The sequence below is a fragment of the Paramisgurnus dabryanus genome, chromosome 12, assembly GCF_030506205.2.
Source record: "Paramisgurnus dabryanus chromosome 12, PD_genome_1.1, whole genome shotgun sequence".
Lineage (NCBI taxonomy): Eukaryota > Metazoa > Chordata > Actinopteri > Cypriniformes > Cobitidae > Paramisgurnus > Paramisgurnus dabryanus.
Genome location: NC_133348.1, coordinates 12,997,854 through 13,013,637, shown reverse-complemented (window position 1 = coordinate 13,013,637; position 15,784 = coordinate 12,997,854). Strand labels below are relative to the sequence as shown.

The 15,784-nt window shown below is 38.1% G+C and overlaps 1 long non-coding RNA gene across 1 annotated transcript; it reads right to left on the bottom strand.

Annotated features, from left to right (window-relative positions):
* Nucleotides 1-7,079: 7,079 nt before the first annotated feature.
* On the bottom strand, nucleotides 7,080-10,188 carry LOC135737913 (uncharacterized). The gene is made up of 5 exons (XR_010528619.2): nucleotides 9,890-10,188; nucleotides 8,207-8,263; nucleotides 8,004-8,067; nucleotides 7,656-7,717; nucleotides 7,080-7,496 (listed from the first exon to the last, which is right to left on the bottom strand). It is a non-coding gene; the product is annotated as an uncharacterized lncRNA (long non-coding RNA).
* Between the last annotated feature and the right edge of the window lie 5,596 nt (nucleotides 10,189-15,784).

Below are 15,784 nucleotides of genomic sequence, written 5' to 3'. Positions count from 1 at the left end.
AGCTGGGTGCACATTTTTACCGACTTTCTTTTTCCTATTTTGGTAAAAAAATAACAAGTTCTATTATTTTGTAGCATACATTGATTTTTTTTATAACAAATATGACTGACTTATTCATTGGCAAATGCAGAACAATGAGGAGAAAGCAAAGGTAGGCAACACGCCTTTCTCCCTTATATGATTAAAGGCTTAAATGTCATTTTTAAAACGAAAGCACATGCTTGTCAAATTTATGCTGGCTGGATAAATGCAGAATCAACAATATCTTAATTTTTTTTCGATTTATTTGTTCGTATTCATTGACCCTTTTTTTTGTGCCAATTAGCACGATTTTCTTTTTCCTGTCACTCAGCACGAATTTCTATAGCCTATATTGTTTTCCATGAACACAAATACATATATCAAATACTGCCTGACGAAATTTTGTGACCGAGCCAGCATACATTTGACAAGCTTAAACAGTCCGCTTTCGGTTTAAATTTGTTTTTAAATTAAATACATTTTAAAATTACATTTAGCTTATGTTCCCCATGATTATCTTCTCATCGCAAGGTAGAGGCGTGTCGCCTATGTTCTACATGTTCCTTGTTGTTCTGCATTTGCCAATAAATAAATAAATAGGCTACTTAGTTTGTTTAAAACTGTCATATTTGCTAGATAATAATAGCAAAATAACTTATTTATTTATCACTAAAGGAAGGTTCCTTCAACGCCACAGTCATAATTTTGATTAAATTCAGAATATGCCTGCCTATTCTACTTTTTGTAAAATGCAAAAGGGATTAAGTTGAAAATAATTAATCAATACTTGATAAATGGATTAATCAGTCCTGACTAGAGCTGTGTGCCAGGCACATTCCAAACGAACAGGGCTGGGTTTCCCGATAACGATTAAACTTAGCACTTAAGAGCGCTTTCTACGAGCTACTTAACGAACATTCGTTGTTTATTTACGTGCGTTTCCCAAAGATGCACGTATAACGATCGCTCGCAACTGGGTAATGCAATAATCCTTAATAATAAATAAACATAGATAATAAACAACAAATAAAAAGAAAAATCTAAACTATATTATAAAATGCAGAAGGCATTGCGCAGTGGGACGAGTCCTAACTAAATATGAAAAAAGAATATTTCATGATGCACAAATTATTAAAAATTTAATAAGTCATTGAAAAATAATTAATAATATTTAAAAAAATATTAGTGCACATCGGCTGAAGATCATTAGCCTAAACAAGCTTCTGCTACAATTACGAGTCATTCAGTAAGTGACATTTCAGCACTCGACAAAGGGATAGCGACTCGTTAGTAGCACTTAAAACCCAGCTGCGAGCGATCGTTTTACCTTGTAGAAAGCGCTCTTGAGTGCTAAGTTCAATCGTTATAGGAAAACCCAGCCCAGGACCATTTCCGACAATAAAATGCTCTGCAAAGTTAACTAAAACAACTGCAAAATTTACCTGTAGCCTACAACGGACTCGAAAGCTACAGAGAGTAATAGCTTTGAGCTGTTAAAAGCAGAACAGACCTTAAAGGAAGGATTGTAAATGGTGGATATAATATTAACATGTAATTTGCAGTCCGGATTAGGGTGGAATGGCACAGGCAGACTGCCGGTCTAAAAACCGAGACCGTTTTGACTTCATTCCGTACACGCTGACAGGCAGCTGCTTCTATAAACGGCTTGTTTGTCTCCATGCTCAGTCTGGAAACAGTTAAATGTTTCTAATAACAGCGCGATTTGTAAGTGCATTCCGGTCACGGTATGTATATCAAATGCATATGGTCAAATAGTTCAATTAGTGCTGCTGTCAAATAAGGCTCATGTTTTTGTTAATTACGGCAAGTTACATCCAATACTATCGTTGCACCCGCTTGCTTTATTTTAGCTGCGTCACCTTAGCAGCTCCACTCCATCCAGCTGGCTCGCTGACGCTCGGCAAATGTTCGTTGAAGAGACACTGATGTTTTAAGGATAAAACCGCTTCATGCAGTGTTTTTAACGATTTAATGACCTCGGCTGAATTGTCAGGCACTGATAATAACTTAAACGAGGGGTTGTTCTAGTTCACGTTAATGCTACATATTTGCCATGCTATACATAAATGCTTTAATATCATTAATATAATATCGATAACGCGGTCTGGCCGCCTTTCAGCACTGTAACACCGGCAACGGTAAATGGCAGTGAGCCCAGCTTTTATTTTGAAAAGAGCTTATTGAGGGGGCGTGGCATTACTTTGAAGCAATACCCCTGATTGGCTGACTACACGCGTGGATCGTAGTGACAAACTCTGCGGAAAGATAGTGCCAAAAAGATCTGTAGACTTGTGCAGAAGGATTCGTGAATGCCCTGTGATTTGCAAACACAGATTCAACACTTGCATGCTAAACTTTGCACAGAATGTGTAAGAATGTCTTTTTACAATTGTTGGAAAATACAAGTTAGACTGTGTTTGTTTGCAAATTGTGAGGAGGGCATTTGTAGATTTTTTTAATGGAAAACAGCGAAACAGTTGTGCCAAAATTCTGAAAACAAATGCAACACAATCTACAAACAAATAATGACCCTCATGCGCAGACAAATCACTTTGCATTCATTTAAATTCTGTTTGTCAAGTACAAGTCGATGATTTCTATTTGTGAATCATAAAGAGTTGGTTTGCGGATTTTAAATCTATTTGTAAATCGCATTTTATATTTGTATGTCATGAAGAGTCTGTTCGTGGATTTTTATATATTTGTAGATCTCGTTTTACATTTGCGGATCATGAGAAGTTTGTTTGCAGATTTGGAACCTATTTGCAGATTTGTTTCGTGTTTACAAATTGTAGTCTCTTCATTTTCAACGATTATGGCATTATTTTGTCACCAAAGCGAAACAATAGTGTCAGAATTCTGAAAACAAATGTGACACAATCTACAAATAGAAAATGATATTCATCTGCAAAGAAGTCACTTTACATTCATTCAAATTCTGGTTTTCAAGTACAAGTCACTGATTTCTTTTTGTAAATCATGCTTTATATTTGTGGATCACAAAGACGATTCGTAGATCTTGTTTTACATTTGCGGATCACGAGGACTGTGTTTGTGGATTTTTAATCTATTTGTAGATTGCGTTTTGTGTTTACAAGTTGTAATATCTATTTGTGACTTTTACTCTGTCCATTTTCAATAATATTGGCATGAAATTACCCCCATATAGGTTCAGTAGATTCTCAGAAAACAAACAAGACCCAGCATTCATGATATGCACGCTCTTAAGGCTGTGCAATTGGGCAATTAGTTGAAAGGGGTGTGTTCAAAAAAATAGCAGTGTCTACCTTTGATTGTACAAACTCAAAACTATTTTGTACAAACATTTTTTTTTTCTGGGATTTAGCAATCCTGTGAATCACTAAACTAATATTTAGTTGTATGACCACAGTTTTTTAAAACTACTTGACATCTGTGTGGCATGGAGTCAACCAACTTGTGGCACCTCTCAGCTGTTATTCCACTCCATGATTCTTTAACAATTCATTCACATTTCTTGGTTTTGCTTCAGAAACAGCATTTTTGATATCACCCCACAAGTTCTCAATTGGATTAAGGTCTGGAGATTGGGCTGGCCACTTCATAACATTAATTTTGTTGGTTTGGAACCAAGACTTTGCCCGTTTACCAGTGTGTTTTGGGTCATTGTCTTGTTGAAACAACCATTTCAAGGGCATGTCCTCTTCAGCATAGGGCAACATGACCTCTTCAAGTATTTCAACATATGCAAACTGATCCATGATCCCTGGTATGCGATAAATAGGCCTAACACCATAGTAGGAGAAACATGCCCATATCATGATGCTTGCACCTCCATGCTTCACTGTGTAATGTGGCTTGAATTCAGAGTTTGGGGGTCGTCTCACAAACTGCCTGTGGCCCTTGGACCCCAAAAAAAAAAACAATTTTACTCTCATCAGTCCACAAAATGCTCCTCCATTTCTCTTTAGGCCAGTTGATGTGTTCTTTGGCAAATTGTAACCTCTTCTGCACATGCCTTTTTTTTAACAGAGGGACTTTGCGGGGGAATTCTTGAAAATAGATTAGCTTCACACAGACGTCTTCTAACTGTCACAGTACTTACAGGTAACTCCAGACTGTCTTTGATCATCCTGGAGGTGATCATTGGCTGAGCCTTTGCCATTTTGGTTATTCTTCTATCCATTTTGATGGTTGTCTTCCGTTTTCTTCAACGTCTCTCTGGTTTTGCTCTCCATTTTAAGGCATTGGAGATCATTTTAGCTGAACAGCCTATCATTTTTTGCACCTCTTTATAGGTTTTCCCCTCTCCAATCAACCTTTTAATCAAAGTTGTTCTTCTGAACAATGTCTTGAACGACCCATTTTCTTAGCTTTCAAATGCATGTTCAACAAGTGTTGGCTTCATCCTTAAATAGGGGCCATCTGATTCACACCTGTTTCTTCACAAAATTGATGACCTCAGTGATTGAATGCCACACTGCTATTTTTTTGAACACACCCCTTTCAACTAATTAAACTAATTGCCCAATTGCACAGCCTTAAGAGCGTGCATATCATGAATGCTGGGTCTCATTTGTTTTCTGAGAATCCACTGAACCTACTGGTAACTTGTTTGCCACGTAGTAGGGTTGTTGCGGTGACAGAATTTTCCCACCGGTTAATCAGCGCGTGACAAACCCGGTGTTACCGGTTTCACCGGGTGGGAGGGGCTTATAAATGGACAGAAGTGCGCATTTTACTTTGAATGATGGGTTTATTATTATTCTTAATGAAAAACACAACAACAAAACGATCTCGCCTACATTAAACATCATATATGCATCTTATAACAAAAACGAGTAAGCACGCGGCTTCTGCCATCGTCTGCTTGCCGCAGTCTGAGGAATTAATGAAATCTGACACCCGCAGCCGCTGCTCTGTGATGACGCGCGTTCAGCTCCGCTGGATTCAGACAGCAGACACATACAGTTGTAAGTGTTTGCTCTCTCTAACGAAACTAAATGATTTAATTACAAGAAAATATCAAAACGACGGTGAAAGACGGTGTCGCGGTGGGCAAGTGATCTAACCGGTGAGAGGCTGAAGCACCGGTAATCACCGTTTCACCGACTATCGCAACAAGCCTACCACGTAGCAATAAAAAATATACTAAAAACCTTGATTATTCTGGTTAGTCACATTGTACTGCTATTATTTTGAACAATACTGTATTACTTGAATCATGACTTTATTCATGTATAAATAAACAGTTGTTGTTTCCTCTGAATAATTTTGTACTGTATTAAATCATCATCTTGGGTTTAAATGTCTCAAAACACACAGACTATTGAGGTCAGGACATTAAAAGACAAGTTAAAAACATTTCCCATATACATCTCAGACCTAAAACTGTCTGGAACAGTTTATGTTGTTTAACTTGCTGACAGTTTATGCTGTTTAATAAATTACTGATATAATATGTATGATTGAGATTGAGATCATTAAATGACTCTAAAATTTTACTGTATGTTTTCAATAACGTCAAATAAGCAAAAGAGTCAATCATACACAAACTATAGCATGTGAAACTACATTGAGAATGATAATTAAACATCTCTGAAATCAACACTTCCAGCTTCACAACATTTATTCAGTCATTGGTTATTATTTATATACAGAAACTGTATTCAATCAAATGACAGAGTATGTGAATGATTGAATCCACAGATATAAGTGAATATGAGAGTCTTAAAGGCCTTCTGAAAGCGAGGATAGAAAAATTCATAGATCAAAGGATTACAAGTTGAGTTAAAATATGCAAACCAAACTAAACCCTTAAAAACATCAGCTGGGGTCACAAAATTAAGGAAAGAATCAACAGCAATGGCAATAGAAAAAGGCAGCCAGCAGATAAAGAAAACGCCCATAACAAGAGCCAGAGTTTTAGCTGCTTTTATTTCTCTGTGTGCAGAGCTTTGACTGTTAACACCTGTGGTGGTCACAGACACTTTCTCTGACAAAACCTTTGCGTGTTTTTTCACAACATTGAATATGATGATATACAGAGAGCTCATTATAGTTCCTGGAATAATAAATACTAAAATTATACAAATTAGCCCCCATTCTTTGTTCAAAAACAGAACACAGCCACCAAAACAAGATATCTGTAATATATAAGCTTCCAAACCAACAGCAGTCACCCCTGAAAACACAATGCTAAAGCTGTACACAAATGAAAATATCCATGAAAAGATGATAAATACAGTCACAGTGTTGTTTGTGATCCTCATTTTGTACTTCAGAGGGTCACAGATGGCCCAGTATCTATCAATAGATATTAAACTAAGATCCCTCTCATCAGTACAAAACTATGAAGTGGAAAAACATATTTACACTTTTTGGACATAAAGTTATATGGTAACATGAGCCACATGAAGTTTACAGCTCTGTTGTTTATCAGTTTCTTATACAAGTTCAGTTTTTGAATAGGGTTTGTTTCCAAATAAACTGAAAATGTCCTACTGACCTTCATTTATATTGTAATTATATTGTTATCTTCTTAATAAACCTCAAACAAACATGTATTTATTTGTCCTCACATTCTTTACTGTAGTTCCCTCTCACATTACTGCACTGTTAACGATTTCCCTGTATTTTTACAGTACGGTACTGGCAGCACGGTTGCCAGTAAGTTACTGTATTTTGGTTTTACAGTACTGTACCGTAATACCATTTTACAGTACACAAACTAGTACTGTATAGTTACAAAGCAGTACTGTACTGTAATTTTACAATATTTTATTACAGTAGTCTATTTTTACAGTAATTTACTGTAATGTCTATATTGACCCATAAATACTTTTTATTACTTATTACAGTTAATACAATAATATTATATAAAATAGCTAGAGATTTAGGTTTAAATCTATAGTTATTAATATGGTAAAAATGCTAAATTAAAACATAATGAATTAAAAGGCAATCCAAGCAATGTATGTATCAAAATTTTATTTAAAAAACATTTAATTGAAACAAACATATTAAAAACAAGATTTTAAACAATAATAAACATATAATCAAGTAACATAAAATAAAATCAACAAGTATAAACAAGTTTGGAGACCCCTGCTGTAACATATTTAACTCTGGCAAATAGAACACTGGTCCATAGTTTGAAGTTTTCAGTTTAAAGTCCATCATCGACTAAAAGGTAACATTTCACTGTGGTAAAAAGAACAATGGCCCATAGTTTTAAATATTCTACTTAAATTTCATTTAACACTAAAAATAAATGCATTAAACTGTGGCAGACAGACCACAGTGGCCTTTACTTTGAAGTCGTCCATTCGAACTCAATCAGGGACTGCATGAAGCTGTTCACATGGGGGTTAATGGCCACAGCTTTTCTCTGCACCAAGTTCCTTGTCTTTTTGCTTGCTCCTTGTCTGGATGTGCACTTTTTCCCATCTTTGGAATTAATTCTATCCAGAAACCTGTTAGAAATATCATAAACATTAAGTCAACAAATATAAGATAGAAAAAGATTCTTAAAAAATTAAACTCAGCCTTGAATTTACTCCTATTCTGAAACCTTTTGCTCTTATTCTACTGTTCCACACCTAATTACATAAAAATACAGAAGATTCACTTACCGCTGAACAAACTCTTTCCTCAATGGACAGCATCCACCTGGATCCTGTCATGATTGAATGTCCTGAACAGAAAGTACAATTGTTACTGATTTGGACACAACTTTTTATTCTGAAAACAAAATCTTTTGTCAATAAAGTCCAGGGACACCTCTGCTAAATAAATACAATTATTAAATTAAATTTCTTATAACCAAAGTCTGAATATTTCTGTTTGTATATTTCTACATGGCAAACTAAGACAATTGTGTTCATGTTGTATATGGTCGTGTTACAGTGTTGTGTGTGAATGAGTGAATGAGTGTATACATGGGTATTTAAAGAAACTGTAGTGGTAAAGTGCAAACTTACCGAACATAATGTGCTTGGTGTGTGTCTGGTATCACCCGTTGTGCCTCCACATCTGCCTTAACTCCTGAAAAGTGCAATGACACTCAGGTAAACTACAAATAAAAAGTCAGCCACATTCCTGTGTAATTTTGCGTGTGACGTGAAAGCATTTAATATTGCAGTCGAAAAAATACATGACTTGTAACTGTACATCATGTACTTGCCTGGTGCCTTTAAAGATGATCCATCTTACCCAATCCAGCTTACAAGCAATGGTAAGACTGTAAAAAAGACAAATGTTACAAAATCTGTTAGCCATAGAAATAAGTAGACATTGTGAAGGAAATGGTAAAAGAAAATTTAGTAACACTTTACTATAAGAGTTTATTCCTTAACATTTGGTAATGCCTTAGCTAATATGAACTAACAATGAACAATATATTTTACAACATTAATAATATTTGATAATGTTCATTGTGCAGAGACAAAGTGATTGATTAAAAAATTTATTAAGTGTTTAAATCTAATATCATGCTATGCTAACAAATAAAACATTACTGTAAGTGTTACGTCAGTTGTAAAACAAATATATATATATATATATATATATATATATATATATATATATATATATATATATATATATATATATATATATATATATATATTAGTTGTTATATTATATATTATATCTAAATATCTAAATATCTAAATATATATATTTATATATATATATTAGTTGTTATATTATATATTATATCTAAATATCTAAATAAGTCTTTTTTTAATTATAACATCTTGTCTACAGAAAATCTCTGAAAATGTCTCGTTTAGTGCAGAAAATAGCGATTTATAGTGATAAGGTAAAAAGACTGTCCCTTTAATGTTTTACCCGGACCGGCTGCGGTGTAACACGCTATTTCACGCAAAGTTTTTTAACAAGTTAGTAGCTAGCTGCTCACTTTAAAGATAAACATGATCGCCTAAATCTAAGCAATCCTGGTGATGCCAGTTTCCTACACGATGTTATAATGGACTATTTACATCCAGAGATGAAGGATCAGATGACAGAGACAAGAAGACAAAGGTACGTAAATGCGGAGCCCATTCTCTTTTCGTGCATTGATTTGATGTGTTTTGGAAACTTATATACAGCGTGTAATGCATCTGAAGTGGTGGAAACAATATGCCATAAAAATGTATTGGACAACTTACTGGGCGTGTAAAACGCTTAAGAGAAGATATTCTCTGCTTTTGCGGATATACCGTAATATAATAACAACAACAACAACAATACGCGCGGCAATCCCTTTCGTTCGTCTGATATTAAGATGAGCCCAGGTCTGAATGATATTTGGTCGAAGTTAAAGCTGCGATGAGTTCGATGCATGTATCCAGTTAAATATGAGGTTTCTTGTTTTCACTTCTGTGGAGGAGTTCGGTACTACAGTATGCTGTGTACGGCGTGTCAAGTCCTGTCTGTTTACAACCACAGCCTTACCAAACAGTCGAACTTAATACTTTTCTCTGACGCTAACTGAACGGATGAAACGCCGAGATAAACGACCGTTATGCTGGGACCGCAAGACCGCGCTGGCGGGTTGTCTTTGTCCATTTCGTTAAAAATAGTTTCATTGTCACCACACTTTCATCACAATATAAACTCACCAAAACCCTCATAATTTAGTTAAAACAACCCTATATTCATTAAAAAAGGTGTAAAGCGAGTTAAAGCAGCGGTAGACATCTGTGTGTAACGTTAGCTTACTTTCTGAGGGAGATTGAAACTTTGTTGGCGACCGTTTTTCTCTCTCATTGCACGTTTAAAACAATATTGTGACAAACTATTGACAACATTCTTAAACTAAAAATTAAGTTTTCATGAAACAGAAATATTTCAAACTTACCGAACTGCCAGAAATCAATCATCCTCCTTCAGCTGCAGCCAGGAGTTGTGCTCTCCCTCTGTCTGTGTGATTTGACGTTGGCGCACTTTCTCTGATTATTGCAAGTACACCTGGCACATTACAGCAATGGCTACAGCAAGGTTACATCAAGACCAAAATATACTGTAAAATTTTCCCGCTCAAACAAATTTACCCAGAATGCATTATGAACTGCAGTACTGTACTGTAATGTATACATACAGTATAGTACTGTGGATTTTTACAGTAATGTACTGCTAAATCTACAGCGACATCTAACAGTGTGCCTCATTATGCAGCTCATTATGTAGCTCATTGTTTTCTAGCTGTCAATCAATCCTTCTCGCATACGGCCCCTCTAAACAAAAAGTGTCTTACAATTTCTAAATCAATATATTGGTTTATGTGAATGAGTAGGCAGGATGATTTTTACATCATTTTAAAGAAAAAACTCTAGACTACTAGATTCTGTTTAGGAAAGTCTTGTTAAAACATGTTTAGTATGGGTTTTGTGGACTTATATCAGTGACTTAAATTTTTTGCTTTTTTAAAAACCACGCAAACCTTTTTCTCTCAAAAATACAAACATGTACATACATGTAGCTCATATAATATTTTAGCCCAGTTTGTGCTGAACACAGTGGTATGAGACACTTGCCATTATTATGTTTTAAAGCAACTGAAAAAAGACCAAATGTAAGAGCATGTCAGAACCTCTGACAGTGTCCCAAAATGGTCGGACCCCAGAGGGTTAAACTGTATCAATGCGCTAAAAAAATACGACTAAACCAGACAGTGTTTTGTTAAGTGCTTGTAAATTGTGATGCAAACATAGTGAAATGTAATTTTGAATTTGTATGAAAATGTATCATGTGATATCAGTACCATGTGAATAAACACTTTACAGCATCTTCAGTATATTGTGGTCAGGGTGGTTTTATATTCATTTTTTATACATTTACAGTGCGGTGCTGTAGATTAGATGCTTAATGTCGCTTCAGACAAAAACAAAAAACTTTTGTCATGTACGGCTGTTTAAAGATTGGAATAAACAGTTGTGTCAAAATACTTCAACAAACACCTGAAAGATGAAACATCATATCATCAACATATGACAAAACTATAAGTGACGATTGTACTAGTTAAACATCATTAGTTTTCTTGCTACTGTTTTTACAATTTGAACTCGTCTGTACATCATTTTAGAGTTTTTCAGTTAAACGAAATCAGTATGGTGTGAGGGTGTTGAAGGACTCTTGTTTGGCTTATTAACCTTCAGGATTGTGGTACCCCTGTTAAACCAGCCCTCACTCCTGGAGACAATTAAAAGTCAAATGTATCATAATTCCATGTAAATGTGAGTTTCTGAAACTTTCTATAAAAATAAATGGTATAAACAAAAAAATATGACATATAGCAAATAACGGATAAGTAATAAATACATTGATGGCATTAAGACAAAGAAGGTTTTAAAGGTAAATGCATGTTTTTATGAAATCTGAGAAAACCCAAGGACACTGACCATATTTATATTTAGGAGATATACAGAAGAACAGATCAAAACTATGAAAACAAAAGATTGTCTAAATAGATACAGCTAAAAACAGCAAAGACATAGGTTTGGTGAAAGTGTTCAGATGAATAATGTTACTGGGTTTGTTTGCAAGGACCAGTGTGATAAGTAAAAATGTATACTTTCGGAAACTAAAAAAGTAGCAACGTTTTGATGATTCACTGTTGCTTTCTGTGAATCATGTAAAAAATGCTTAACTACAATTGTTTGCAAACGTTGGTATTCCTGTTTGCCATTGTTTAGATACACTTAGGTGTAGTGTGTTGTCTGTAAATATAAGCAACCTTTGAGAAAAAACACAGTCTAGAAATGTAAAGTCTAACTGAATGGTAGTGTTGCAACTACGCATGTTTTACGAATGGTAAATAAATGAATGTATGTTGTAATGTGCTTAAAATGGTCCTGATAAGTTTTGAAATGATGATTCAGTTATTGAAGCACAAGTTTCATAGAGTTATATAGTTTATGCAAAGTAACTGACGTGTCTATGTAAAAATCACTAAGTAACAAAATCACCAAATTTGTATCAGGTCATGCACGCGAATTTAGCTTTTCATACTGATGCAAGTCACTTTTATTTTTACATAACATAACAAGTGTCACACTTTGTATGAACAATATATCTACATGTCCAAATGACCGAATGTAGTGGTAACATTTCACACAAACGTTTATCACGAACTTTCTAAGAGCTGAAACCAGAACTTCAATAAACTCAAACTCAAATAAACATCCTATAGATGGAAAGAATGTGAAAAAAAATTAAAAGGCCGTGTTCAAATGTTTAAAGCGTAACTAAACCTGATCGTAACAAGGGCGTGGTGATCTTGAACCTGCTTACGTCACGAGTCATTTTTTGGACCCAACATCCAAAAGGAAAATTCAACTGCAGTAGCCACCGTTCAACCTGAAGAGGGCAGCACTCACTCGTTTTTACACCATATATTGTAGTTTTGAAACACTTTATATCCAAATGTTAAAAAACTTACTAAAATACTAAAAAAGACGGTAACAGCTGTTTTACAGATACATTTTTAGGCGATTAGATGACACTCGTGACCCATGGAGACTGTGACTAATGAATATAGGATAGAGGGTCTTCAGATAATTGTATTAGGACGACATTGATTTACGAGTTAAAACAAAAACATTTCATCTTTGTTTAAATAACCCCGGCCAACCACCGGGCATCTCTCTCTCAGGAATGCAGCTTCAAGGAAATGACCACAATCTGGGTATGTATCAGTATTGAACACTTTATTTGAAAAACATAATTTCTGTTTTGAGAATCAGGTCATCTACACAAAAATGCAGAATAGGACATTCGAAAATGATGCAGTGTTTTTAGTCTCTGGAGAAAATCTTCCGAAATGTTTATCTTGACAGAATTCATTGTTCATTATTCTTCTAGATTGTATTTCATCTACCGCTGTGAAAAACCTTTTTTATTCTGTTGATACTTTTGAAAATGGTGCTAAGATTTTTAGAGGAATTAAATTTTAAACATCTTTTCTAGTGTTACTTTATTTAATTACAGTTTAATTTTACCATGAATATAGCTTAAGAAACTGGTATGGCTTTTTAAAGAAAAGAAAGAACGTCTCGGTTACGGATGTAACCCTCGTTCCCTGAAGGAGGGAACGGAGACGTCACGTCGTGACCGACGAATTGGGAACTCGCTTAGAGAGACCAATCTGCTTCGAATACTACTAAAACGCCAATGAACTTGGCATTGAGATATTTGCATAATGCTGGCGCCGCCCCGCCAGGTGCGTATATAAGCAGCAGGTGCAAATAAGGAAATTAGCTTCTTTTTCGCTGAGAAAGCCGGAAAGTGTGACCGGCCGTAACAGCAGGTGGCAGCACCTGTGGCGACGGGACGTGACGTCTCCGTTCCCTCCTTCAGGGAACGAGGGTTACATCCGTAACCGAGACGTTCCCTTTCAGTCGGTCACTACGACGTCACGTCGTGACCGACGAATTGGGAATCCCTATCAAAACGCCACTAGGGGCTGACCTCTTCCAGTGACTGCGTAAAAGCCCTCCGGTTCCACTTAAGGAGGAGGAGGTAGGTTTTAGGGCAGAAGGCCGGGCACTAGATGTTCCTTTAACCCCACAGAAGTGCCAGCGACTGGGAAGCGCCCTACCTGAGCGGGATAGGAACGCTGCGGAAGCCACCACCCGTCTTAAGGGTTAATGGTGGGCGAAAGTCAACCGTAGTTGAGGTAAAAATGACAGCCGTGGCTGTGTAAGCAAAGCAGTGCTCTGCTAAGGGAAACGTGGGCTGGTAGGATTAACCCCACGGAAAAATACTCACAAAGGAACCCGGTGGGACACAATGTGGAGCCCGAGCCAGACACGTAGGTTCGCGAGGATACAGCTAGTGAAAGGCTGACAGCCAATGCTCCGCAACAAAGGCTGCCAGGGCAGCGGAGGAAGAACAATTCAAACCATTACGCATTTTTGTTCTGAAGGCCTTCCATACTGACACAGTTATGAAGCATCAGTTGGAGGCTGCAAGCCGACCTGTGAGACTGCTCTCCGTGCTCCCCCTGGTGAGGAAAGAACACGAGAGGATACAGGCTCAATACGAACACTGTAAAATCTAATGAACGTATTAGGTGTCGCCCAACCAGCAGCTCTACAGATGTCTGTTAGCGAGGAACCACGAGCTAGAGCCCAAGATGAGGCAACGCTCCGTGTGGAGTGCGCTCTCAAATTAAAGGGGCAAGGAATACCCTGAAGATTATAAGCCAGGGCGATAGTATCAACTATCCAATGAGACATCCTCTGCTTAGTGACAGCTTTCCCTTTCTGCTGGCCACCATAACAAACAAAGAGCTGGTCTGAGGTCCTGAGGCTTTGCGTGCGATCCACGTAGAGTCGCAGTGCGCGTACGGGGCACAACAAAGCCACGGTTGGGTCTGCGTCCTCCGGAGGCAGCGCTTGCAAGCTCACCACTTGGTCTCTGAAAGGAGTCGTGGGAACTTTGGGCACGTAGCCTGGTCTGGGCCTCAATGTTACGCTTGAGGCAGCAGGACCAAACTGAAGGCACGAGTCGTCAACAGAGAATGCATGTAAATCCCCTACTCTCTTCACTGAGGCCAATGCTAGCAGGGTCAGAGCTTTCATTGATAAAAGCTTCAGACTCACAGACTGCAAAGGCTCGAACGGGGGGGCCTGAAGGGCTTTCAGCACCATGGACAGGTCCCAGGGAGGAATAGAAGGAGGGCGCGAGGGGTTTAGCCTACGAGCGCCTCTTAGAAATCTAACAACCAAATCATGCTGGCCAACTGTTCTGCCGTTAATAAGTGAGTGATGAGCAGAAATAGCAGCGATATCAACTTTAATGGTGGAGGGTGACAGCCTACCGTCTAACCTATGTTGAAGATATAAAAGCACGGTGTTAATAGGGCATTCTCTGGGGTCCTCGCGTTGCGAAGAGCACCAGGTGACGAAAAGGTTCCATTTAAACGCGTAAGCCCGTCTCGTAGACGGAGCTCGTGCCGCGTTGATTGTGTTAGATACCGCTTGCGGTAAATCACCTAAACCTTGCACGCGCTCAACGACCACACATGGAGATCCCACAGGTCGGGGCGCGGGTGCCATAATGTGCCCCCTCCTTGAGAAAGAAGGTCCTTCCTCAGGGGAATCCACCAGGGAGGGGCTGTCGCGAGGAGCATTAACTCTGGAAACCAATTCTTGCTCGTCCAATATGGGGCGATCAGTAAAAGGCTCTCCTCGTCCTGCCTGACTTTGCACAGTGTCTGTGCGATTAAGCTCACTGGGGGGAATGCGTATTTGCGCATCCCCCGAGGCCAGCTGTGTGCCAATGCGTCCACGCCGAGGCTGCCCTCGGTTAGTGAATAAAATAGGCGACAGTGGGTATCGTCCGGCGACGCAAACAGATCTATCTGCGCACGACCGAACTTCTTCCAAATTAGCTGGACCGTCTGGGGGTGGAGTCGCCATTCGCCGGGGCGCGCAGCTCGAGAAAGCGCGTCCGCCGCTGTATTGAGCGAGCCCGGAATGTGAATGGCACGAAGGGACCTCAGATGCTTCTGACTCCAAAGGAGGAGATGACGAGCGAGATGCGACAGGTGACGGGAGCGCAAACCGCCTTGACGGTTGATATACGCAACGGTCGCAGTGTTGTCGGTGCGTACTAGTACATCCTTCCCTCGCAGCTCCGTAGCGAAGCGTACAAGTCCCAGATATACTGCCCACAACTCTCGGCAATTGATATGCCAGTGCAACTGGGGTGCTGTCCACACCCCTGAAGCTGTAAGCTCGTCGTACGTGGC